Genomic DNA, 26,135 nt, shown 5'->3' on the forward strand with positions numbered 1-26,135 from the left:
CCTCACAGAGAATAATTAATGGCAATAAAGGAGTTGCCTGTGCTGATGCATCTCATGCAGTGAAGGGCTGAGAGCCCGTTTGTTACAGACCTGGGCCACCTCTAATGAAAGGTGAACAGAGGTCCTGGATTGCTCCACAGCACTGGCAGCTCAGTGAGGCTTTGGGAGGGAGCAGAGAAGAGGATGATGCTGCAGGTTTGCTCTTCCTTTCTTCCCCACTCTCCCATTTTTTTTGGAGGAGTTCACATGGGGATCCTGGTCCTGGGGCAGGTGGGTGGTTGGGATGAGTGTTCTTGGATGCTGCAAACATCCAGGTTTTCATATATATATCTGTAGTTTATATATATATATATATATATATATATAAAAAAAAGCATACTCTTTAGCAGTACTTCTCAAAAAGTGGTACCAAGATACAGTATAAAAACACAACCTGGGAGAGTCACAGTTACAGCAGCAGTTTTTGGAACATAAAATCCAAGATTGTGTGAAGTGGTAAGAAAGTGATGTATGGTAATCCCTGGGGAGTGTTCCTGTCATTTCCTCATGTGGAGAGGCAGGTCTTGCAAGCAATGACAGGCTGACACCCCTTTTCCAAGCCTCTAGTCGTAGTTATGGGATTTTAACAAATTAAGGGCAATCAAGATACCCTCTGCAGAGGGAAGCAAAGCTCAGACAGATCCTGCAGAGCCCCTCTTGTTGCAGGATGGAATGGAGGAGGGATATATCACCACAGAGAGCCCAGGAAACAGTGGGTGATGTGTCAAATACACCGTTGGGACTTTCCATAGACACTCACACAAATGGATGAAAGTCCCTCCGAGGGACAGCGACCCTGCAGCTTTCCCGCTGTCCATGTTCCTGCTGTACAGCGGATTCCCTCAGGCATTTCAGCTGCCCTCAGGCACTAATCACAGCTTCTGAGGCTCAAAGCTGTTCTGCAGTGCGGGCAAGAAGTGTTTGCTCTGTGCAGAACGAGCCGGGTCTGTGAAGAACAAGGGAACAAGCGGGAGCAGGAGGGGGTGAAGGAGAGCAGGACACTCGTTGGATCACACTTGACTTGTAAGGCCAGAGTCACCCTTGATGAAACTCTGCTGCAATCAGTGCTCAGTAACACTCTGACTGATGGTTGTTTCTCCACGGTGAGGGGATGGATATCCCCCAGCCAGGCAGCTACAGCCCAGCCCAGCCTCCCTGGCTGCTTTTGGCATCCATTGCTTACAGCGGTTCCAGTGAGTGTTGTGCTGAGTGACCAGAAACACTGATTCTTGTTCACATTAATTACAGGACAGCAGCAATCCTGACTCTGGGGATGCCACGTGCATCCCATACTGGAACAGCACAGGTGGGAGGCGCAGAGGCAGAAGCTCCCCATGCTGTGGAGCCCAGGAGGTGTCCCTGCAGGGCAGCAGATGCCTCCACTCAGCTCCTGGGTGCAAAGCCCCAGTTCTACACAGTCCCAGTGATGGATCCATCAGTCTAATCCCTTCTGCTGTCTGGCCTTTCACCTCTGGCTTTCCCCCCTCCTCCCTTTATTGTCCTTATCTAGTCAGGCCCTATTACCTGCTTTATCTGCAAAAGCATCTAATCTCTGATAGCACTTTGTGTTTGGCTGGATGTGGACAGGACACATCAGCTCTGTTTTTATATTTTTAAATTTTTTGTGTGTGTGATACTTTAAACTACCTTTTTGCCTCATGGGACCCCTCTTGCTCCCTTTGTAAATTTGCTTTCTCTGGTCCTTCCTCACAGGAAGAGGGCCATGTGTGTGAGATGAAGGACCAGGACTATGCATTGATCACATTCCCTGTCTGTCTGTCTGAATAAGTGTCATCCCCTGAGTCTGGATGAGTTATCCAAAGGGCTCAGGAGACCAGCAAACCAAATTATGTCTGAAGGGAGAAGGTGGAGAGGGACAGGAGGTGAATCCTTTTCCTGCACTGCCTGAAAGCAGGATGCCAGTCTCTGCATCCCTGTGACCTTGGAGAATGTGCTGGCATTTCTCCCTCAGGCTGTCAGTGCTTTGGGAACAGTCTCTTGTTACGTGGTACATATAAATATATCATTTAGCACATCGGTGGGCGTCTCTACTGCTATTATAGTAACAACCTGTCTGCCCCCCTCCCATCTCCTTCGGAGAAGAAAGAAGTGCTTCTCTGTCTCTGGGTATGGATGGGGCAGGATGGGGCTTGCTGCTGGATTTTGAAATGAGAAGAGACCCAGTCATTTCCTTTTTTCTTTAAAAAGGAGTTTGGCACTGGTTCCTATAGCAGGGTAAACCCTGGTGAGTGGTGGTTGATTTGTTCGTGTGGCAGGTACCTGTGAGGTGTGAGCAGCCCAGACTTATCCTTATGAGCTGCCTGCTCACCCTGTCTCAGTATTTCTGCCCCGTTAGCAAAGACATCTGTGCTGTGTGAGGCAGCAGGAAGGGACCTCCAGCTCACTTCTCGTGCCACCATGTCTGGGTCTTCCTCCAAGTGGTTCCCCTATTTCCTTGTGTATTAAATGATAATATTGATCTATTATCAAGGTTTCTCAGGAGTGAGCTTGTGCTCTTAAATAGACCTTAGCTCTTCTGGCTGCACTGTAGGACCCAAACAACTGCCCTCTCTATTTCTGCTCCCTCTGGGAATGCAGCAGGGTGAGAATGAGACTGAGAGATGCTGAAGCCCCTGTTCAGGGCTGCAGCTGCAGCAGCTGCCAGGAAGCCAAGCAGGAGTAAATCTGCCACTGGCAGAGGTGAAGGGTTCATGAGAGAAGGACATAATTGTTTCTTCCCCAAAGTGGTAGAAGAAAGGAAGGGATGGGAAACTCATTCAGTGACTCCCAACTGCTGGAACAGGAGCTGTGTCCAGTACAGAGCATGGGAGCTGTAGGAGAGTGCAGTGAGGAGGAGACAAAAAGGATCTGAAATCCATGGGGTGACTGAGTCTGTGAGTTGACTGACCAGGAAACCTTTCCCTGGACTGAAAGAACCTGCTCTGACAAGGCATGATCCATGCAGGACCAAGAGGTCCATGTGCCAGGGGTGCTGGAAACACTGAAATGAAGGAAGGGTAAGCAAAGAGGGAGGGAGAAATCCATGAGCTAAGGAGGTGAGCAGGCAGGCCCTGCTGTGGAGGAAGGTTAAACTTTTATTGATCTGTACAAGGAAAACATATTCTCGCAGCTTCTCATCCTCCTTTCAGATGATCCTGCATCAAATAAAAAAAAAAAAAGGGCTGTTTTCCAAGCCTGGCTTTAGAGATCTTTTCAATGATATAGCAGATAAACAGCCTCTTGCTGACAGTGAAGGTGCCAAAGTGATTTTTTTGATGATATAAGCTGGGCTGGGAGGGAGGAGGGAGGGGAGAGGTTGCTGAATGTGATAAAATGCGGAGGAAGGTGACGGGCAGGGTTGAAGCCAAGGACACCAGGCTGATGGGAGACGTGGCAGCTCATCACAAGGCAAGGGAATCTGTGGCTGGGAAGGGAATGCCCAATGCCAGGAACTGGATGTAGATTAAATAGGGGATAAGCATTCCATCTGCTGTCCCTCCAAAAGGTCAGTTATTTCAGAGCTTGCTGAGTAGTCATCAGTCGCCTTCAGAAATACCCAGGACCCCAATGCTTTGCTGTTGTCTGGTTTCTCATCACTTATTGGAAGAAGACTGATTGTTTGGCTGGAAGTTCAACCCTCAGGAGGCAAATGTTCCTTGTTATTCATGGATCTCCTGCTTTTCAGGCACTTGTCATCCAGACAGAGGGGCAACTAGAGTGGGAAGTGTGGTGGAAATTGCTTGAAGCCATGGAGGAAAGCACCAGTAGTGCCCATACCCCATGGTGACTTGGGTAAGTGCTCCTTTGAATCATAGAATCACAGAACCAGTGAGGTTAGAGAAGACCTCAACAGTCATCAAGTTCCATCAAGTGTGAGTTGTGGATGCCTCATGTCTGGAAGAGTCCAAGTAACACTTGACATGCTTGAAGTAGCCTGGTCTAGTGGAAGGTGTCCCTGCCCATGGCAGGGGGGTGGAACTGGATGGTCTTGACAGTGCTGGCCATAGCAGGCTGAATGGTGGAAGGTTGCAGCTTTGAACGTTGAGGCTCAACACCAAATCCAGCAGATTTCCATGCAGAAATCCAGCTGCATGATGTCCTCCAGGAAATGGCTGGCTGTCATGAAACTGCTTTCTAACTCCAGCTCAATCTCAAAAACAAATAAGGAAAAGCACCAGAAGGAGGAAGAACTTTCAGCAGAAAGGTGGAAGAAGGTGGAATGATTCCCAAGTGAAGTCTAAGAGCTCAGGAAGGAACAAGTAAGGTTTAAACACTTGTGGTCTGAGATTTGGAGTCATTTTTAAAGAATCATAAGTGTATAAAAGAGCCTGTGAAGAGGCAAAGGAACCCACCTGCTGCACACTTCTGGCTTGTTCTCTAAGGAAATCCCACTCCTACAGAGACCACAGCAGAGTTCAGAGCTCTGTCCCACAGAGCAAGCAGGGTCTTTACTCAGCTCTGCTCCAGGTCAGGATCCTTGGAGAGCACAAACATCCTCATTTAAGGAATGGACATAAACCATGTTACAAACCTTCTACCACTTGGACTCTTGGAGTGTTTTATTCCTTGCATAACACACATGGTGTGGGTAAATGGGACAGACAAGGAGCTGAGTGCCCATCCCGTGGCCAGAGGACAAGGCTGGATCTCCTCTCCACAGTGTGGCTGGTTCCCAACACTGGCGTGGTGAGCAAATGAGGGGCTTTCTGTGGTCCTGGACTCCATCACAGGCCCTGTCCCTCCCTAAATCATGTGGGCAATTCTCTTCCACATCCCTGGCCTCAGCACTCCCAGCTGTTTGATGGAGCTGAGTGCTTCTCTCCACACAGCACTGAGACATTCCCATGAAAGGCTGTGTGTAACTGTGAAGTATTATTATTGCACACCTTTTGGAAAGTGCCTTGAGACGTCTTGGAATGATAAGGTGCTATAAGGCGGAGAAGTTGTGCAGAGATAAATTCACTGTGAAATGTGTTTTGCTAGAGACATTTATGTAGCATATCATCTTATCAAGGAACTTTGCCCAAGAAACAAATTCTCATGCCTGTATAAAGAGGCTATAATTGAACTGTTGACTCACAGTTATGGGAAAAGACAGAGCGGGGGAAAATTTCCAGGGCCTCTAGGACCCCAAGGAGGAATATAATTAAGAAAGACATAATTGGAAACCTAAAGCAAGCCCATTCACTCAGAGTGAGTGCTGAAACAGCAAGCCAGCATAGCTGGGTTGAGGCTGAATTTGCAGAGCAGATGGCTGAGGATTTGTAGGTCACAAGCTTGTGGATCTGCTGGGCCAAGATGGGGTCAGGGTACCATATGGATGAAGGGCAAAAAAGACAACATATCGGAGCAAGCCATGCTCTCTGCTTCCCCAGAAAGGCTCTGATCACTCAGAAACAGGACAAACTCTCACACAGCTTGTTGGCATATTCTTAAGAAGACAGTGAGTCCCAGGCTTCTCCACTGGCACCAGTGACAGCTTCAGTTGTTTGGTATCAGACAGCCAAGAAGGAAACAACACTTACTGGACTTGAACTCTGCCCCTGCCCCTGCTTTGGGTTATCCCATGCTTAGTCCTGCCAGCTTTTACAATAGATCTGGTTCACAAACTGATTTTCCTCCTTGATGAGGATCTTCATGAGCTTTAATTTAATTTTTTTCCCCTATCCACCACTGGCATGAGCAAATCTTGTAAGAAATGACCAGGAAGCAGAAGAGAAAACCTTCTCTCTATGTGTAACCCCCAATTTATGGCATAGCCTTAGCATGGGGGAAATATCCTGGTGTGGATTACTTGGACTGGGTTTCTTGATGTTCATACCCAGACTCACCAGATTATCCAGAGCATCAGCAAACCCCTGTGATCTGTTGTAGCTCCCTACCTTAAGCCAGAAGAGGGGGCAGACCAGGTCTAAGCCTCCTGCTCAGAAGTTTAGCCCCTGATCCCACGTTGCTGCAGCTGATCTCTCTTTTCCTTAAACTCTACAGACAGCGTCTTCAGAACTTAATTTGATTTTGATTGATTTTCTGAAACTTGAAACACTTCTAAACTAATTTTCAGTGTATTACTCTTGTCAACTCTTAAAGATTTTGTCAGTAAGAATTTGCTGAACAGACACAGTAATTTTGTTTCTCATTTTGGCAGATCACCTCTAAAGAGGAAAGTGGCGAGGAGGGGGTGTTATTATAGCTGCAGTTATTAGAATATACGTTGCAATTACTCTGCTCCTATTTCTGAGACATTTCAGAGCAATTTCTGAGAGCACCCACCAGGAGTTCAAGGTATATGGGTGTGTATAACTATATAAAGCCTCACAATTTGCTTGTTAACCCACTCCTAGTGTGACTTTTAGCTTTGAGGGGAGTCCACATTAGAGTTTGGGTTCTGAGATCCTTCACAGCCAAGGTTCACCCTCACACTGGCCTCACCAGCACAGAGTAGGGGGGCAGCACTCTCAGGATTAAACTCTGAAAGAGGGTTAAAGGGAAGAGCTCATAACACTCTCTGCAACACCACGACCTGGGGGCTCCTCCAAATGTCATTCTCACTGCTGCCAACCAAGTGTGAAATGCTACCAAGTGATTTAGTTGGTGATTTCCTTGGTGTGGATGACACCACGAAAGAGAAGTCGAGGTGAAATGGGACACATGGTCTGCAGGGAGCAGGAGAAGTGAGGAGGGGGTTGTCACATGAGAATTTTTTGAACTATAAAAATTGTGAGTGATATAATATGAAATGAGGTCAATTAACACTTTTTTTTTTTTTTTTTTTGAGGGGCTGGATTAATCTTCTGCTGGGCTAGAGAGCTAAGATGGCTCATTGATCAGTCCAGTGAGTTCCAGAGCTATGGGAAGGAATGGGCACAGCCAGGTCAGAGGCAGGATGTCCAGGTCAGCACAAGAAGGGGTTTATAACCACCCCTTGTGACATCAGTGAGTTGTTTGTGCGACTCAACTTTCCCTGTGAAGCCTGTCCCAAGGAGGAGAAGCAGATCCACCACCTCATGGAAAGGCAGCCACTTCTGGGGCAGAGCCTGACAGTTCTACCCACGGACCATTTGTACAACCATGAGACACAAAACATCTCACCAGTGTCCCTGACAAGATAATTGGGCTTTCTTTGATTTCTTTTTTTATGTGTGGATGTTCTCCCTTTTTTATGAGAGACATGAGAAACCTGATACATCCAGTGACCTCCATGCCATGGTCTGCATTAGTGTGCTGATGTTTTCCTCTGTTGTGGTGGCTGGGAGCTCACAACTTGGTCCTGTGCACCAGGGTAGCCCTCACTCTCTCTTAGCACAGTGATACTAAAACTACATCACTGAACAAGAGAGAGGAACAGTGTTAGGAGTATAAACCAACATCCACATTGTGGCTGGGATATTAAAATAGAGTGAAGAGAGTCTCTCAGTGCTGAATGTTTGGATGGGCACAAGCAGTGGCTGTGTTGCTGCAGCCCCCCTTTGATGGAGTGCTTGAAGGTGGATTTTCAGGGAAGCTTGTTCCTCCTGCTTGTCTCTTTTGGGTCAGCCACCCTGTTGCTTTTTGAGCCTGGGGAGTTTAACTCTTTACCTTTTGCTTCCTGTGCTTTCCAGACTACCCCACATGCAGTGTGTCCAGGGCAGAGATTTGTATTTAAAACTGGAGAAAATCCCTCCAAGCTTTAAGCTCAGCTCTTCAGGTTTTATATGGTCAATGGCATGTTTGTCCCACCTTGTTCCCTCCTGCCCCTCATTGTATTTGCTTATTCTGTCTCAGGGAATGACTTTTCAACTCAAACACTCAAATATGCTGACTGCAAACTGGAGTCTTAAAAACCCCAGTGTCCTTTTCCTATGGAAAAAAAAAACCGTAAAAGGAAAGAAAAGTTGTTTTTTCCTTTTTTTTTTCCCTTCTGAAACACCAAATGGGATGGGGATGAGGCACAGCAAGGGGCTTCCTGCCATCTGGGCTGGAAGATCTGCTCAGCATTGCTCTCTTCATTCTTCCATCACTTGCTTCTCTCATCAATTATCATCATGGAGCTGGTCGATATTGAAATGAAACTGCTGAGGATTGATAGCAGAATCACTGCAGTGCTCTGCACAAATGACATTTTCTTCATTTTGGGGACAGGGAGGATGAGCCACACTGAGGGGAGGCAGGGAAGAATGGAGGCTGGGAAGAGATGCATGGGAAGATATTTGCCTTATGAGAAAACCTTCCAAAACTCCCAGGCTTAACATGATGCCTCATGTATCACTAATGTGCTTGTGGGGGACATTTTTCTCTGCTAATGGAGTATTTCTCAGAGCACTTTTCAAGCTCTCTAGTGGGACTTGCTGCCTTCTGCGTTTCTTGAAAGCTGTCACAGCCAGCCAGAGCAGGTAAATATATGTAGATAGGCTGGGCATTTTGAGCTGAGTTAGTAAACACAGGTATTTAAGGTGCATCTGTGTTTGTTTGGGTTCACTGTATTTTTATTGCACAAAGGGTGAGGACACCAAGCCTGTCTGCAGCAATGGGTTGCACATCCTGCAGTTTGTTGACTCCCTAATTTTCTCCTCAAGGGAGGCATAGACCCTGCATGGCAGATGTGAGCTCTGGGACAATTGATCTCTGTATTTACCACTTGTGGATCTGTTAGCAAAGTAATGGAGGGCCCCCAAGGATTCACAAGCTCCAGCTGGAAAACCCCTGCACGACAGATTTATAGGCACATCCCTTTCCTATGTCAGTCTCTTCACAGGGAAGTGAAGGCAGGAATTTCTTGGGCTGAGAGCAGTTCTTGAGCAGCCAAGTCATGCCTTTCATGGACATGAAAGGCAAGTGATGGTCCCAGAGCTTAGCAGAATTTGGACCCTAAAGCTACAGAACATACAGTTGCTTCCTATATACCACCTCTCCTCTCAAAGGAAACTGAAATGGAAGTGGAACATTTCGGGACAGAAGCTGGAATTTCTTTTTCTCAAAAAAAAAAAACCACTTAGTTGTCTTTACAGAGTAAGATCAAGATGTTCCCATTAAAAAAACACTAAACCATTGAAAATCTTGTTTTAAGTTAAAAATTTAAATATAAAATGTACAAAGCTGTCAGAAACAAAGGCACAAAAGCATTTGTCAGGCTGTTCCAAACAACAACACAAACCTGACCACAATCAGAGCATTGGCCTGACTCAGCCCTGCTTCCCAAATCAAGCTGACTCCCAGCACAGAAATATAGTTTCTGACTCAATGAAGTGTTTCCACCTCTCTCACAAGGCACTGGCTCCTAACTTTTCATCTGTTTCCTCGGGAAGTCACAACTTAAACACGGTTTTGTTGATCCTTAGGAACTGAACTACAGAGCCCCTGTGCTCTGTTCTGTATGGGCTGAGATCAGCTCCCTGATCTCAGTTAAACAATTAAATGCCATTTCTCAGCTCCCCAGGTGTCTCTGCAGAGCTGAGCCACCCCCCTGCTCTTGCAGGGCCACCGAGTGACAGACACCCACCTCGCCCGTCCTAAATGACAGCCCGTGACCCGAATACCTGTTATAATATTAGTCCCTCGCCTGCTGCTTAGTCCCAGGTGCTGCTGGCAGTGGCAGGAAGGGATTTTGTTTCAGGCACAGGGATATTTTCATCCCTGGCATCGTTACGCTGAGCTCACCGGGGCTGGAGCTGCTCTGAGCTCAGCCTGGCGTGTGCCCGGCTTTGAAGCCGTCGGTTTTCCTGGCTGCCCTCCCACCTGCTTATCCTGTGTCCCCAGTGAGGGCTCCTCCAGCATATGCTGCTTCCCAGCATGGTGCTTGCACAGTGTAATTATTTGAAGCTGTTTCCTCCAGTTTCCCCTTTTTTTCCTGTCTCTACTTGGCTTCCACGGGCCCTCTTCCTCCCTGCTTTGTTTTGGTTTGTTTTCCCTTCCCGAGAAGTCAGTGTATACAGTGATTCGATCTCATCCCTAGGCTGCATTTGAAGGATATTGTCTATTTTCAGAATTCTCAGCTGTGTTTATGCTCCAGGCTCCAAACCTCTCTCTCCCTTTGAAAAGAGGGAGCAAATCCTCCGTTTGCCTCCTGCCCTGCAGAGCCACTGGCTCAGGGATGCGTTGTTCGAAACAACCATTAACCTCCCCAAAATGTGGGTCACTTTGTATTGCAATGACAGATCTTTCTCTCATCTTTTCTGCACCCTTTTTTAAGTCTGTGCTGGCTACAAACACACCAGTAGACGAGTCCTTGTGAGAGTACCCAACTTGCTGTTGGGCAAACAAGTTCATCAGAGAGGGGAGGTGCCCTGTGGGCCACAGAAAACAAAATCAGGCTGATTGTGACCACCAGAAAATTTCCAGGTTTCTCTCAGTCAGAGGTCTCAGCCAAAGTTTTCCACAAGACTCCATTTGCATCAGTTCATAGGGAAGAATCTGAATCCCTCAAGATAACACTGGAGCAGGAACACCCTCTGCCAACTTGTGTTTTTTTGAGGTTAAACCAACTCTCAGTCATCTGTACTAAAGGATTTGAGATCAGATCATACCAGTGACCCATGATCTTCCTAAGTGACCTTTTATTCTGCTCCCTGGGACACCTGCAGGCTCTGGAGCACACCCATCCTCTGTGCTCACTCCCAGCCCGGGTCCCTCAGCTCCCAGAGGATGGCAGGCAGCCACCACAGCACACGGAGAGAATCCCAGCCCCTCACATTAATTCTCTCTCACATCTTGAGAGCAGTATGACAGCACAAACCCTCCAAGTGAATCCTAGCCCTATATTAATTCGCTCCCAGGTCCAGCTCTCTGATCTGCTGTCATCTGAAAGTGATACTAATGCCAGGTTTCCATATCCAGCGTCCCGCTGTGCCTCCCGCTGCAGTCAGAGTCATGCTGGGAGAGATCAGCTCCGCTCGAGAAGGGTAAACCAAGTGCTTGATTTCAAACAGCATCAAATAAGGCAAGAGAGAATATGTAGAGGGGGAGAGGGAGGGAGTGAAAGAATGAATGGTTGGGAACACATTCCCCTGAAAGGGGTGAGTGGAGGAGAGTGCAGACAAGTTTATTTCTATCTCCAATCTCTGTCCATCTTTCCTACCCACCCCTGCCCGGCTTTATTCCTCCAGTTGTCCCAGTTCTCTCTTGTGAGACCAATTTCCTTGCCCCACTTGAACCTAACTAGGCCCTTTTACTGCAAAGAAAGTCTAAAACACCCATGGAAAACGGCTGCCCCATCTCTGAGGAATGAGGATGAGGCTGCTGGCTGGGAAGGTTAGTGTGTTATCGGCTGCAGAGCCAGTTTCGTGCTCAACTGCCCACAGCACTGCCAGGGAGATGTAAGGTCCAGTTCACCATCAAAGTAACAGGCAGTGGACAGGTTGGGGTGGGCTGTCCAGCTCTCTCACCAGTTGACAGCTCCTGACAGCCAAACCCTCTTCCTCTTCATCATGTAGTGCCCATCCAGGCAAGGGAGAGGAAGGTGAAAGCTGATTTAATTTGACACTTCAAGAAAAGAATAAAGTTACTTCAATACAGACATCACCTTTCCTTCAGAAAGTTCCCTGAATATTTTACTGGCCAGCAGTGCTGTAATATTTTTGTGAAGGTCAGTAAAACTTACTTAAGGAAACCAAGACAAAAGCATTCATAACAAGCAACAGTCACTTCCAAAAGGAGCAGGAAGGAGCTTTCAACAGATGCAAAGTGATTTGTAGTAATGCCTACTTTGGGTCGTTTGTTTTGTTGATTTTTTCCCCCCAAGTGTTTTATTTATTCTGTTTCTGAGATAGCTTCATAAACTTTATCTCCAGAGATTTTTTTTTTTCCCAGCACTTTCAAAGAGCCAGCCTCTTAAAGCCATCTCAGATTGGAAAACCTTTATGTCCTCCAATCTTGTCCTTTCTGACAGCGCTGGCTGCAGGCATCCCACACATCCCACTGCAACCCTGAAGCATGGAGTCAGGAGCAGGATTTGTGGTCTCAAAGGGTCTGTCAAGCAAATACTGAAGATCTCTACCAGTGGACCTGGAGTGCTTCCTCCCCTCACTGTGTCTTGGCAGTTCCTGCCATGACCATGTGTGAGGTCTGAGGGCTCAATGCAAGCTCTTGGAGGAAGAATGAGTGTGTGGGGTCTGGGCAGGGAGAGGGACTGTGGTGAAGTGTCCAGTCCCTCATGGAACTTGTCACAGCACATGGATGCTTTACCTTCATCCATCTTTCTGAGGAAAATGGAAATCTGCAGGAGAGGGCAATACAAATCGATGGGGAGATAATATCTTACATCTCCAGGGTTGCTTCTGACGTCTGCCTTGCCTGAGACCTCAAATTCTGAAGTGTTCAGGGCTTGAGTCTGAAAGCATCCACACAGAGCAGTCCCTCCCACAGTCTGCCACCAAGGCAGTCCGTGGCAGGGGAGTGGGCTGGCCCAGCTCAGCTCCATGTTTATGGCAGTGTGACTCTGCTGGCTGCTGCCTTCTGCTGTGCCACTTCATTTGATGTTCCTCTTCCTAAATGGTAGAAAATCAGTACTTACCAAGTGCTGGCCCAGAATTTATTTGACTTTAATTTCCCTTTATGACCCCTTCTGCTAATCTCTATTGCACAGATAAAGAGAGGTAACCCAGGCATCATTACCCGTGATGTGGAGAATTTTCTGCAGTTCAATTATAATCTCTTTTTTTTTTTTTCCTCCCCTCGAGCAATAAAATCTCCCTGTCTCTCCTCTCTCTCTCTCTTTCTCTTCCTTTTAACTTGTTCTCATAATTCTCCCGCTCTCAAGATGAGGTGAGGTACTTTTGTGATGTCTTCTTGCCTGGTGTTTGTGGAAGTCAAAGCAGTTAACGTGGGAGCAGCAGGTTCAGCGACGTGCACGCGCTGTTTAATGCGCAGAGGCACAGGTGAGGCACGGGAAGCGAGTGGAATAGATTAACACTCGGGGAGGACCCCGAGTTCTGCACAGACATCTCGTTATGGATTGTTTTCAACCTTTCTCCCTCCAAAAATGGCAGTGTGATAAGTAGCAAAGGTGCTGCTGAACTGGTGGTTTAATTTGACTTTTCCCCCCTGCCTTTAGAGGCGTTTTAGGAAAGGATCCGTTTGCAATCGCGCTGCCCCTTCGAAAGGCCGTGCTCATTTGTCTGCAACTTCTTTGAAAGGTGAGTAATTCTCCATTCATTTTTCTTGGGCACTGCTTACCCTGGCAAGGAGATCTTTCAGGTGTGCTCTTGACCTTTAGGACAGCAGAGACGTCGATATATCTTCAGTGCATGTGTTGTCCTCGTCATGTGGTGATTATTTCAAAGGTTGAAACAGCTTTGATTTCAAATCTTGGGCCCCAGGAAAGAGATTTTATGTATTTAGTTTCTATTTTGCTTTCTCTTAACATTTTTTAAATAAGAAGTGTCTAATTTTTTATATTTTGCAGTTTAATTTGACTTAAATTTATACCAAACAGAATAGAAGATGAATAAAAAGAAAAAGGTAGATTTCTAAGTAATAATGAAGCTGGCCTTTAAAAGGACATCAAAATGACATAATCCTGACTGGTGTGTTTTATTAATAATAGAAGTTCCTGCTAACACAGCTCATCATCACCTGGAGATGCCAACTGGACCTCCTCAGAGTGCAGCCTTCCCAAGTCTGTATTCATAATGAAGGATGCCCTGTCCATTAGCAAAGATTGGTTGCACCTGAACTCAATTAGGAAATTAATATCTGATGGGATCTGGGGCTAAACTCATCCCCAGATTCAAGTGAAGTCTATCAGAAGTCAATCTGGATGGCTGCTGCATGACTCAGTTGCATGAATCAAAAGCCAGTATATCTACAGGGCTCCAGACTCGTGGAAATACAGTCTGAATCCAAAAGGTCCTGTTGCATATGCAGGAAGACAGATGGTGGTTGAGCTTGCTGCCTTCTGGTAAGATGAAATGATTTATCCCTAAACTACCTCTAATGGAAAAAACATCCGAGGGCAATCTGAAACACAGGCACTCTGTGAGGGACTGCTTGTAGAGACCAGGCTGGGTCTGGTTTCCCAGGGGTATGGCTGCAAATAAAAGGTATGTGTATTTCTGAAACTGCCCTTTATAAATCAGCAACTTTTTAGCATATGCAGCACAAGACACCCACATACCGATTCCTATCCTCAGGCATTTCTTCCGATTTCATTGTCACATTAACTCATTTGCCATAAGAGTGACCTGTAGCATTTATTTCATCGGTGCTACTGTGAGATTTTCCTGGGCACAAGCAGCAAAACAATGACTTGCTGTGTATTCTCAGGGTATTTTAATGATCCCATCTCCATATCTGTTTAAATTTACAGTACAGCAGAACTCTGACTGGCATATGGTTGTCAGCCAAGAGAAAACCAAGTGTCCAGGAAGCAGATCAATGTTGACATTGTGAAGGCACCTCTGGAAAGAATTAATCGAGTCTGATCTTTGCATACCCTCTCAGTATGGATTTTCATTAGACGTGGTGCTGTCTCCACACACAGAGAGTCCAAGGTGCTCTCCTCAAGGTCAGCCCATCGAAGGGGATGAGTACTGGATGGACTGTGGGTTCTGTGGGCAGAGAGCTCGGCTGTGTCACTGCTGCAGCAGCTGCTCCAGTGGAGCTGGGGCATCAGGGCAGGGCACTGTATTACCCAGCCTAGCTGTGGAAGTGTAAAAGAGCCTTTAAACGTGTGGGAAGTGGGTTGGGATTTCAAAGAATCATAGAATATCCTGAGTGGGAAGGGACTCACAAGGATCATTGAGCCTAACTCTTGGACCTGCACAGATACCCCAACAACCCCACCCTGTCCCTCAGAGTGTTGTCCAAACACTCCTGGAGCTCTGGTAGCCTTGGTGCTGTGCCCACTGCCCTGGAGAGCCTGTTCAGTGCCCAGCCACCCTCTGGGAAGAACCTTTTCCTAATATCCAGCCTAAACCTCCCCTGACACAGCTCCAGCCATTCCCTCAGGTCCTGTCACAGGTCACCAGAGAGAAGAGATCAGTGCCTGCCTCTCTGCTTGCCCTTGTGACTTGAACTTGTGAATAAATTCTTAGGAAAAAAATAATTCCTCTTTTAATCAGGGGATCAAGGAAACCATCAGGCCCCTGTTTCAACCTTATTTCAGGCCCATTAGGTGGACTTGAACTCCACTACTCCAGGACTTGAACCTGAGCTGAGGTCTAGGTTGCCTCCATCTCATCAGTTGGGTAACTCAGGCTGTATCACGACTTGTCACCGTTTGTTTTGGCTGGTAGCACTGATCTGTGCAAAGGGAGAGGGTGTCTGCAGCTCCACTGCTCCTGAAGGTAAAACCAAGCCCTTCGTTAGTGTTTGTTATTAGGAGCTGTTAGTTGTAATCAGGCTTCATGATGTCCACAGTGAGGCACTGAACAACCATATTCCTTGGGCAGAACTTACACCACCCAAACAGGAGAATGCAGGAGGTGCCACATTTCAAATATGTTGTATTTCAAGACAGAGTCAGTGTGGGTGTCGTGGGTTTGGGATCTAAGAGGTAATCTTATTAATTAACAAGACTAAATCTATCTAGTAAACAGATTTTGAATTTGTAATAAATAATTAGTCATCACAACCCTTTCTTAATGGGCTACTTAGTGACTTAGGATGGAATTCTCAGCAGTTGACATGAAAGTATCTAACACAAAAAATGTCTTTTCCAAATAAATAATGGTCTAATTAATATTGAAAAGAACAGCATGCTTTCACTAGTTCTTGTGTCTTTAAGAACTGAGCAGGCTTATAAAATAGAGATCTATCCAGCATGTGCTGATTGCTGCCAGAAACTAATTTTTTAAGAACAGCCATTGAGAGTCATTAATTATCTGCAAGTCCTGTTCGCTCTGAATCAGTGACAAACTCTGAGAGATTCTGGACGGTTTTAATTAATGCAGGCATATGAGATGTAATATGCTTCTTGTTTGAACAATTATTGTCCTAACACAACCCTTGAATTAAAGGATTGTGGGGAAAATAAAAGAAAATGAGATGCTACAGACCTCTGAGCAGAACCCGCCTGGGAAGGAACATGTGAGTCTGGGTAGGCTCACACGGTGCTGCCCTGAGCCTGCAGCCTGGCTGTGCCTGGGAAAGCTGCTGTGGCTGCACACAACTGGTCCCAGCCCAAAGTCCTGCTAAGGAAACTTTGCAGTTTTGTGAGGACAACAGAGAAGTTGACACTAAGATGCAATGCACATTTTTTTTAAAATAATGAGATAAATAGCTTACTCTTCGATTTCAAATCTAATCAAGATGCTTGGAGGGTTTTTTATTCTCTTTTTAATTCAACTGGAGCCTCTCCTCACCCATTTTCCTTTTCCTTTTTCCTCTCCAATGGCAAGCCAAATGCATTGGCCTAGTGAGCTGGACAACCAGGAAATCCCAGTGTCCCTGCCCAGGTTGGTTCCACCGTACAGAGGGATCGAACTGTGCCTGGGAATGGATCTTTCCACGGAGATGTTGTGTTTACAGCTGTCCTTATACAACTACTTGGCTCCCAGATGGGAGATACCTTATTTCTGGCCAGTTCAAGCAGACATAAAGGACTTTGGATCTTCCATGTCACTGGTTTTAACGGGTGGGGTTTCTTATCTCTCTCAAACAAGGCATATACTGCTGTTCCAAGCAGAATTTGTTCTGTATTTAATAGGCACAAAACTGCACAGGGGAACAGACAGCAAACACTGAGCAGTGCTTAAGCATTTAGAGAGACACATCAGGAGGGTGTGAAGTCCATCAGGGTCATGCTTTGACACTGCCACAGTTATGCTGGTCAGGGAAGCCAACAGTTTTTTTAATTCATGTATGTCCTTTGCTTTCACAGTGGTGTAAAAAACAATGTTTGGGTGTTTGCCTCTGATTTCACAAGGACCACGTTTTCACTCATAATTTCACTCAAAAGGCTAATATTATTCTACTCTAGTAGGATGCTGGATTCTATTTAACTTTCAGACCTTGTCTTAAGCTGCCACATTTTCATGAATATCCTGGCGCCATCTGAATGCTCACGAATAAGGGATAACATGACTGTGCATAGCAGATGAGTCAAAAACCGGAGCTTTTGCTTATGATAATTTTTTTTTGTTATTATTTTTGCACCCTGCCAGCTGTTGATCTTGCTAATGTGCCGCTTAGCAGCCAAGCTTTGCTCCCTCTTGGTTAATGAACTATGGCAAGAAATCACGGGCCAGTGGCTGGTTTTAAAGCTAATAGTGAATGGTCCATAAAGAAGAAATTCCCCAGACCACTGGATCTGGAGACCAAGCAGTGCTGTTGTCAAAGATGATGGAGAGAAAAAGGTACCACAGTCTTGTATCACTCTCGATGTGCTTACACTTCTTGGGCACACGTTGAAGTTAAATTATTGCACATGCTGTGGGACTGACAAGGATTTGTGGTCTGGTAAAATACACCACTCCTCACCCAAAAAACCCTTGTGTCTCTTTAAAGGTCACCTGTTCACATGACAGAGCACAGACACAGACACTCTCCACACCCTCGTGGGTGATCCTCAACCACAGTTTGGTTAACATGGCTTCAAGTCCAGGAAAGGTGAGTAAAGTTTGGGAATCACCTTAATTACTAATATCTCACTGAAAGGGCAATGTGAGCTATCCCCAGTCTTGCAAACCTACCCATAAGGGGGCTGAGGGATGATCAAGAGTCTGTCCTGTTGCCTGCAGGGAGAGCAGGCAGGCCAGGGCTGGCTGGGTAAGTGCTGGACAGTGTCTTTTGCTCTGGAAAGGATCTCAGCTCCACAGCAGCCACAGTTTGCTGCCAGCAGCCTCCCTCATTCACATTCCAGAGCTGAAGCCAAGGCTGCTGCCAGCTCACCCCTATTGCAGGGGCTCCAGGAAGAGCTGTGGTTCCCTGAAGCCCCTTCTCAAACACGTTACCCCTCTGCTTTGTGGAGTCAGCTCTCTCCCTCCTCTGCCTCTTGCTTCTTCTTTTGTTGGCTTTGGGATTTCTCGTGGACCCTCTGCTCCCCCTTCCAAGCACCTCTTGGTTATTAAAATGCAGCTCAGGATAGTTCACTTTGCCTGGTACATTATCATTCCTCGTTAGAGACCCCTCCAGGGCCTGTGATATGCCTGCACCGACTTTATAATTACAAAGTCAATTTCTAAACAGACATTTGCAAATAAGTCAATTTAAATACCGAGATTTGCAAACAATAATTAAGCAGTAGCTTCTTTTTTTAATATCTATATATATAATTAATGCCCATGGGCTTTCCGTTTTACCTTGCGACTGTGTGGCTTGCAATTGTTTGTTGAGCTAAACCATTCTCAGAAAGCAAATCAAATCACTGATGGGTTTTAAAGCTGTTTAAGAAAATGCCCTACCTCGTTCCATCCCAGCTCCACGTGCCCTTTTTCATACAGTTCCCAGCACACCCTGCAGTTATAGGGAAGTAGCATCAGGTGCTTCACGTGAGAGCAGCTGAGCAGGGGAGCTTTCCCTTTCAGCATAAGGATGGTGACCTGATCTTCTAAAAACTACCCAAACCCACAAAAAACTGGGAAAGACTGTATTAAACAAGCTGAGCAATAACATAGTCTGTGGGGACAAGGGAAAATTCACTCTGGAGGAGGAGATGAACGTGCCTACCTGAGGTTTCCTCCAAGGATGTGCAGTGAGAGTGCCCATGCTGTGAGCAGAGTGTTGGGAGAGGAACACATGGGCCAGGAGAAGGAGGAATGTCTCTCCTTTTCTTTGAGACAGGTCTTCATTTATCTCCTGCCATCACACTGTGGTCTCTGTCCATCATCCCACCACAGCTCTCCTTACCCTCCTTTTCTCCTTAGAGAGAGAAGAAGGCATGGCAAGACTCTCATCCCCCTCCAGCCTGAGTCACCAGTGTCATGGAAGGCAGAATTTGGGACCATGGGAAGATGAGGCATGAATAGCTGAGCCCAGAAACAGAGGAGTGAAACAGAAAGTTGCATTTCTTGTTAGGAGGCTCTTCTAAACCTCTGCCCTCTGCTACCACCTGATCCTTCAGCTGTTGCCTTCAGCTTTGTTTTCCCACAGATTGTTTTCATACCCTGGATTTCCTGCCTTTCCTCCAGTCCCTACAACAGGAGATTTTTTTTTTTTTAAGACTTAAATCAGCTGCAGAGTCCTTGAGCAGAGACCACAGGCTGGTGTTTTCCTGCCCAGTCCTCTCTCAGCTGTCTCAGCAGGTAGGAGGTGTGCGCTCAGAGCATCACACCTGGTAAAGAGTGAATCTCCACAGGGCCTTGACTAGAAAATAGTAAGAAAAGGCTGAGTGCAAACTCTTTGCATGTGTCTCATGGTGCATTAAAGATGGATTGTTTCCTGGTTTGTGCTTCTGCTCAGTAATTTCAAAGGGCTTACTCATTATTTTTGTGTTGGTTCCATATTTTTGAGCGTGCTCATATCTTAGCTCATCAAACTTTAGCCAGCTGGGGCCAAAAATATCCCTGGCATAATCAGTTCGTTCATCTAAACCCAAAACCTTCATTTCCTAATTCAAATAGACATCTACCATCAGCGTATTTGAAGGGAACGTGGTCCTTGCTATCATCTTGGGTGACATTGCTGGGAGCAGACTTCCTTGCACCCTGGCACTCTGCATCCAGTCCCTATAAATAAGAGCAACAGTTACACACCCCTTATTTTCCCTTTTTATGGGTGTGCAAGGACAATAACTGAAAGCATTGCTGCTGTTCAGCCCCAAACCAAATAACAGAACGGCTCTGGCTGGGATGCATTTCAACGGCACAACTTAGACGTGCCACTGTTATATTAAGTTATAAATATCTATCACTTGACAATGCCAGTGCTTTTCGGCAGGGGAAGGAGTATTAAAAAAATAGGGAAAAGAGCCCAAACCCTGAGTGGTGGTTGCTATAGCAATTAACAATGAGTCCTTCTTCAGGAGCCAGGGATGCTGACGCAGCTAAAACAAATGTTTGTGTACGGCCGTGGTGGGGACGGTGACGGATTAGGGAGCGCTGGCCTTGAGCCTCGGTGTAATCCAATTCTAAATAAATCATAAATCTAAGTGCAGGCTGGCAAGCTGGAGGGAATACCAATGCGAGGAGGGTGACAGCAGGGTAGTTTTGGTGAGGGGCCGAGGTGAGGAGGGAGTAATAGTGGGATGGGTGTAACAGTCCAGACAGAGAGGTTTGTGATTGGGTTTTTTTGCCAAAAGACAGGACTTGGCTACAGCCACAACTTCCCACTGCTCCCCTCCTGTAGGAGGTATCCCCTAAGCACTGTGCTCCTCTTTGTTTCAGGGTTGAATCACAGAATCACAGGCTGGTTTGGGTTGGAATGAACCTTAAAGTTTATCTCATTCCAATCCTCTGCTGTAGGCAGGGACATCTTCCACTCGACCAGGTTGTTCCAAGCCCTGTCCAACCTGGTCCTGGACAATTCCTGCTCTTGAAGCCTTAAAGCTAAAGGAAGGAGAAGAGATATGTCAGGGGAACTCATTGCTTCCTTTCCATCACTGGATGTGGCCTGGGTAACCCATCACCCTCCACCTGAGCCCAGTCTGTGCTGTTACCAGAAGGTTTGTGAGTCCACTGGGTCCAGGCCCTGGTGAGATCATGCAAACATTCCCACAGGAGCCCTTGGTGTCCTACAGTGCAGGGCAGGGCCACACACTCTGGGGCTACTGCTGGGATAAAGACAAACCTCTGCCCCATGGAAGATAAAAAGAAGACTAACAGTGATCTGGTGTCTTCTGGCCTCTCCAACACATGGTTTCAGCCTTGGTAGGGAGTGAAAAATTAAAATGGGCACAGCTCAGTCAACAGCATGTCTCAGAAATTAATGAGCCCCTTTGCCTCCAACACCTGATAATTACATCTTTCAATTAAATGAACTCTCTCCCTGTCCAAGTTCTTACAAATCACCTCAAAGTGATGCATCTTTGTGGGCTGCCGAAGCTTCCTTATGCCAAAATCTGTGTGAGTTTCCTGGCTCTGGCAATGATGGAGAGTCTTAGACCCAGATATCACTGGAGGATGTAGTCCTGGTGTCACAGCTCAGTTCCTGGGTTACTGGTACAGCCTGAGAGCAGGGCCCCAAGCTCTCCACCTCACATCCCTATGAAATGAGAGCAAAAGGTCTTGGAAGATCACAGCCAATCAGCTGTCATTATGGGAATGCCATATACAGGGATGCTGCTAAAGTCCTGCCCTTTGCTTGAGCTTCTCACTGCCAAGTTTAGGACTCAGGTCACAGCTTTTATGTGACTGCTTAGAGATGAGAGCCTTCAGCAAGGTGGTGGAGTGATGGACTCTGTTTTTTGGGGGATTCACACCACTGTAGAGAGTTGGTTACAGTAAAGGCCTGTGCTGGGGAGAAGGGACCCCGTCAAGGCCCCTGTGACTCTGCTGAGGCCAATTACCATAATTTGCCATTAGATTTTGGGTACAGAGGTGCACTGAGATATATGTTTAATTTCTTGATGAGATCACATGTGCTCTGAGGCAGAGAAGACAGATGAGTTGCCATCTCCTCCTGCACTCAAACATGTCTCATGGTGTTTTGAAGGCTCCCTGTTCTACTCTGTTTCACTTCTTTCAGCTTGGAGAAATGACACATAAAATGGGAGGTCCTGGTCTAATCCAGTTTGGTGCATGTACAAACTTTATTCAGCTACAGAAGGAAGGCTGAGTGTAGTGAGAGATCCCACCCAGCAGGATGAATGTGACAAAACCTGGCAGCTGCTCCGTTCTCTTTCTATTCTCCCATTCCCTCAAGTAACCGAGTGCAACCAGTGCAGCCTAAAGCTGGGTTTTTATAAGCTTGCAATAAATCCTACCAGCTTTTCTAAAGCACAGCAGGCAGCTGATGCAATCACATAATTCTGCCCAACTCACTGGACAATGGCAAGGAAGGCTGAGGATGGATTTTCCTCTGGAACCCACACAACCGTCTATTCCCGCCCGCTCAGACTCACGCCATTTCAATTAAGGCAATTAGCAGTGACCAAGGGCAACTGCAAAGCTCCAATTAAACCAGCACAAAGGCTAACATGATCTACACTGTCATGGAGCAGGTTGGAGCATGCTTCCTCTACAGCCACTCTCTGGCAGATTAAAGGGTTTCTGCACTCTCTGTTGGCCCCTTCCAGACCTCCCACAATCTCTTCTCCCTCGATGAGCCCAAACACTAAGCTCCAGTCTTTGTATCTCCTCATTAATTTGCCCCTTGCCAGGGGTCTCAGGGGAAGATTCTGGCTTTCTGTCCCATTTCAAATGTAGCCTGCAGCCACAGTGCCCTATTCCCCTTTGCCTCCTTAGGGATAGCTGGAGAGTGTGATTTAGGCTTCCATGACCTTTTCCTACCTGGAACTGGTGCTAAGCTGGGCTTTTGCTGTTTGCACTGTCAGGCTGTGATAGGAATAATGGAAACTGATTGCAGAAGAGCAGCAAGGGAAGAAACTGGTTCTTTCCTCAGGCACAGTGATTTCCTGCTGGGATGGTTTGGGATGGCCCCTACTTTGGGGGAAGTGTGTGGGGAAGGGGATACTTCAAGTCACCTGGTAGAGAGAGATACAAGGCTATTTGGGGGAGAAGGGAGTGCTCTTTGTGAAATCTGCTCTGGGCTTCTGCACTTCTGAAGAGTGGGAAGCTCCTTTGCCTGGAGATAGACCTGAGTTTGGGGGTATTTTCAGATGATTTAGACTCTGCTAGAAAACACACAATGGAATGGTGGGTGTGCTGAGCTTTGCCTTTCTGTTTTAGCTTTCCTTGTGTGTTAGCAGTGAGGATAAAACCCATGAAATCCCTTCCTTAATGTTTTTACTTTGTCCCGAGTAACACAGACAAAGGGGCTGTCATGAGCTGCTGGAATGCAAATTAATTTTAAAAGCATCATCATTTATCACTTTTATAGGAAAAAAAATGAGAAACCACTGAGATTAGAGCAATTGTGGCAGAAATTTCCTGCACAAGAATAATCAGAAGTTATTTGCAAAAGGGTCATGGTATGACAGTACTCAAAGAAATTCCATGAAAAAAACCCAAAGCCTTGAAGCTTTTGCTGGTGGTGTGGGATTTGCTTGTCACAGTCTGAACCACCCAAAATCAGGCACTGGCATTGTGATGTTTGTCTGCCTCCATTTGCAGTCAACTGAGAGACTGTTGTGTTTAGAGGGCAACTCTCTGTATCAACACGTGGTGTCTGAGCCAGATGGGAAGGAGAGTTCCTCCCATGGGAGATGGAGGGATTGATCCATCAGAAATGCTTTGATTTTCAACAGCATCATTAATGGCAGTAATAATACTGTTGACAAATGCAGCTACCCCTGATTGAAGAGGGGATTGAAGCAAGAGCAGTGTGGGTCACAGAATCATAGAATCGTTTGGGTCAGAGGCTGCAGCCAGAGGCTCCAGCTGAGGATGGTTTAAACAACATAACTATGAACTGGGAAGACCAAGCACCCACCAACAAACATGCACTGGCTGCAGGGGGCAGGGGCAGCCCATGGGTCACTGTGTTCTGTGCTAAGTGGTCACATGCAGAGATGATGCTGTGAATTCATCTCTGACTGAGCAGGAGCTTCATTTCACACATCTGATCCAGAACTGCCACTCCAGAGGAGCTTATTAAAGCCATCAGAGCTGCTTCTTCCTTTACTTATTTACTTACTTACTTTTTTCCCCTAAGTGGAACGAGTTAAAGGCCCCACATTCCTCATCCATTCTTTCTATGACAATCTCATCTCATTCCAGTCGTCCCTCTCCTCTCACACACTCCTCCTTTCCTCATACACACTTGCTCCCTCCAGGAAGGCAGCTAATTATTTCCTGAATGCCCTCAGTGTTATTTTGCCTTGAGAACCTCTCCTGCTGGGACTTCTCACACACTTATGATTCTCTGTTTGACAAAAGGTTTCTCAGTTTAGCTTTGAATGGGTGTTTATTTTCTACATTTAGTCCTTTTGCCTCATCATCTGCACTTGGGCTGAGAATAGAAACTTCACTTGACATTATCTAAACCATTATCAATTAAATCCCTTCTTAACTGCCCTTTCCCCCCCTCTAAGCTGTGTAAGTTTTGAGGTTTTTCTTCTCCTCCTTCATTCCTGCATACCTTGCATTTGTAGATAAAGCCCTTTGCCCTTCTACATTAACTGTCAAAATGCAACACACTTTTCTTGCTGTTGTTTTTTTGTTGTTTAATGCCTCTGCAGTGATCAGACAGAAACACAGGATCCCAGTTTATTTCACTTTGGAATGTCAGTGCACCCTCCTTGAACTAGTGCAGACATCAGTATATTTGCCATGTGCCATGGGGGTTCTCCAGTTGGGCATGGAGATCATAACATAACCTCCCAGGTTCCAGTGAAAGCATCCATCTCACAGTAAAGAGTTGGTGTGGGTGCAGGAATATCAGAGCTAATGCAGTGTGGGTGATTAAGACCATAAACACCTCTGGAAAGGTGTCTCTCGAATGGGAAAATGTTGTGGGTGAAACAGTGACACAAATACACAGAAACTGGGATTTATTAATTCTTATGGTATGATTTGTGCCTTCGTTTGACTTCATTGGGTTTTTTCCCCCCCCACTGGAACAGAACCCATGCAGAATTATAGTTCTGTGAGTAGAAGACATAAAGGCCACATCCTTTTGACCCACATGCACTTGTCACAACTGGAGACATGCCAAGTTAAGAACATAAGCTACAGACACTTAACCTAATCAGAATAATTCTGCAACAGTTCATAAACTATCAAACAAACACAGAGAGTTTTAAAAGTACCAAGAGTTTATGACTTGGCACATTTTTTAATGTGAGCCACCCCCGACTTTGCAGATCCGAGGGACTGGAGAAAACGCAGGTAAGCAGCTGAACTTTGGGAGTTTGTCTTTAGGAGATGGCACAAGGAAAAAAACACATTAATTGTTTGCTGTTTCACCTCTTTTTCTTTGTTGGATCAGCTGTTAATTCAAGGCCTGTGGCCATGTCATAACTGCTTTTATTGAGCTGTTTCAAACCCGAGTCCCAGCGAAGCTGTTTGTCATTCAGGCGATGAAGGAGCTGCCTCCCAGCTCTGCAAAGGCTGCTCAGCCGAGCCTCAGAGCACCCTGAAATCTATCAGTGCTAATTAGGCCCCACTTAAAGGCTCCCAGGCTGCCCTTACTGGCTTGAAATGCAGAGTGGCATGTGAAAGCCCTTATGCTTGGCTCCTGACAGGAGCAAAAGCAAACATCAGGTCCTGCTGTGACCTCCATTTACGAGACTCATTTACTGCGCTGAAGGCATTCAACTTCTGGGAAATCAAATGGACAAATTAGTTTTGAACCCCTACTGGTTAAGATGGACTTCTCACTGGGACAGTGCTCCTGCCTGGCTGCCTAATGTTTCCTTAATCCTTGTGTCTGTGGAGTTTCCTCAGGGAGGTTGGGTCGATGAGTTTTCCGCCAGGAGGAGATCTGGGAGCAGGGAGTAGCACACTGCAGGCAGCTCTCCAACAGCCCCTGGCCTCTGACACCAGGTGGGTACCAGCTGTCATGTAACTAAAATCCCATCACTATTTTTAACTAGTATTAGTCATTTGCTTTAAGTAAAGGCAGGATCCTGTGCTCTGACCCATTTTTTCCTTGCCTTTCGCACAACGGCACGGGAGCTCCGTCCAGTGATGCTTCAAGTGATACACCCCATGATTCATATTCATCTCCATAAACCAGGCATTGTCTCTGTCTTTAGGGAAAGAAGGGGTTTCTAACTAATCCTTGTTCTCAGCTCCATAGGACTCCAAGACCATCTGTCTATTTTCAGTCAAGCCTACCCAAATCCCCTGCCCAGTGGGCATGAAGCCACCTGAGGATCCCTTCCTCCCAAAGTTCAGCCCAGCCATAGCTGTTCCCTGTGTAGACCAGCTACTGGAAAATGTGCATGGAAAACTGGGAGCCTTCACAAACCAAAGTGACAGCATCTTGCCCAGGAATAATAATATGTTTAATTTGTCACCCAAGGGATCTTTTAGTCCTTATGGCAGAGATATTTCCTTTTCCCTGTCTGCCCCACTGCCATCCATTCCCTGCATTTCTCTCTTAATCTCCTTGAGACTCCAGTGCCTATCTCATTATGAGATATTTATATTTTCCATTCCTCTGGCATATGGTTCTATGAGCCC

Source organism: Myiozetetes cayanensis, unplaced genomic scaffold (assembly GCF_022539395.1).
Source record: "Myiozetetes cayanensis isolate MyiCay16 unplaced genomic scaffold, myiCay2020 scf23, whole genome shotgun sequence".
Classification (NCBI taxonomy): domain Eukaryota; kingdom Metazoa; phylum Chordata; class Aves; order Passeriformes; family Tyrannidae; genus Myiozetetes; species Myiozetetes cayanensis.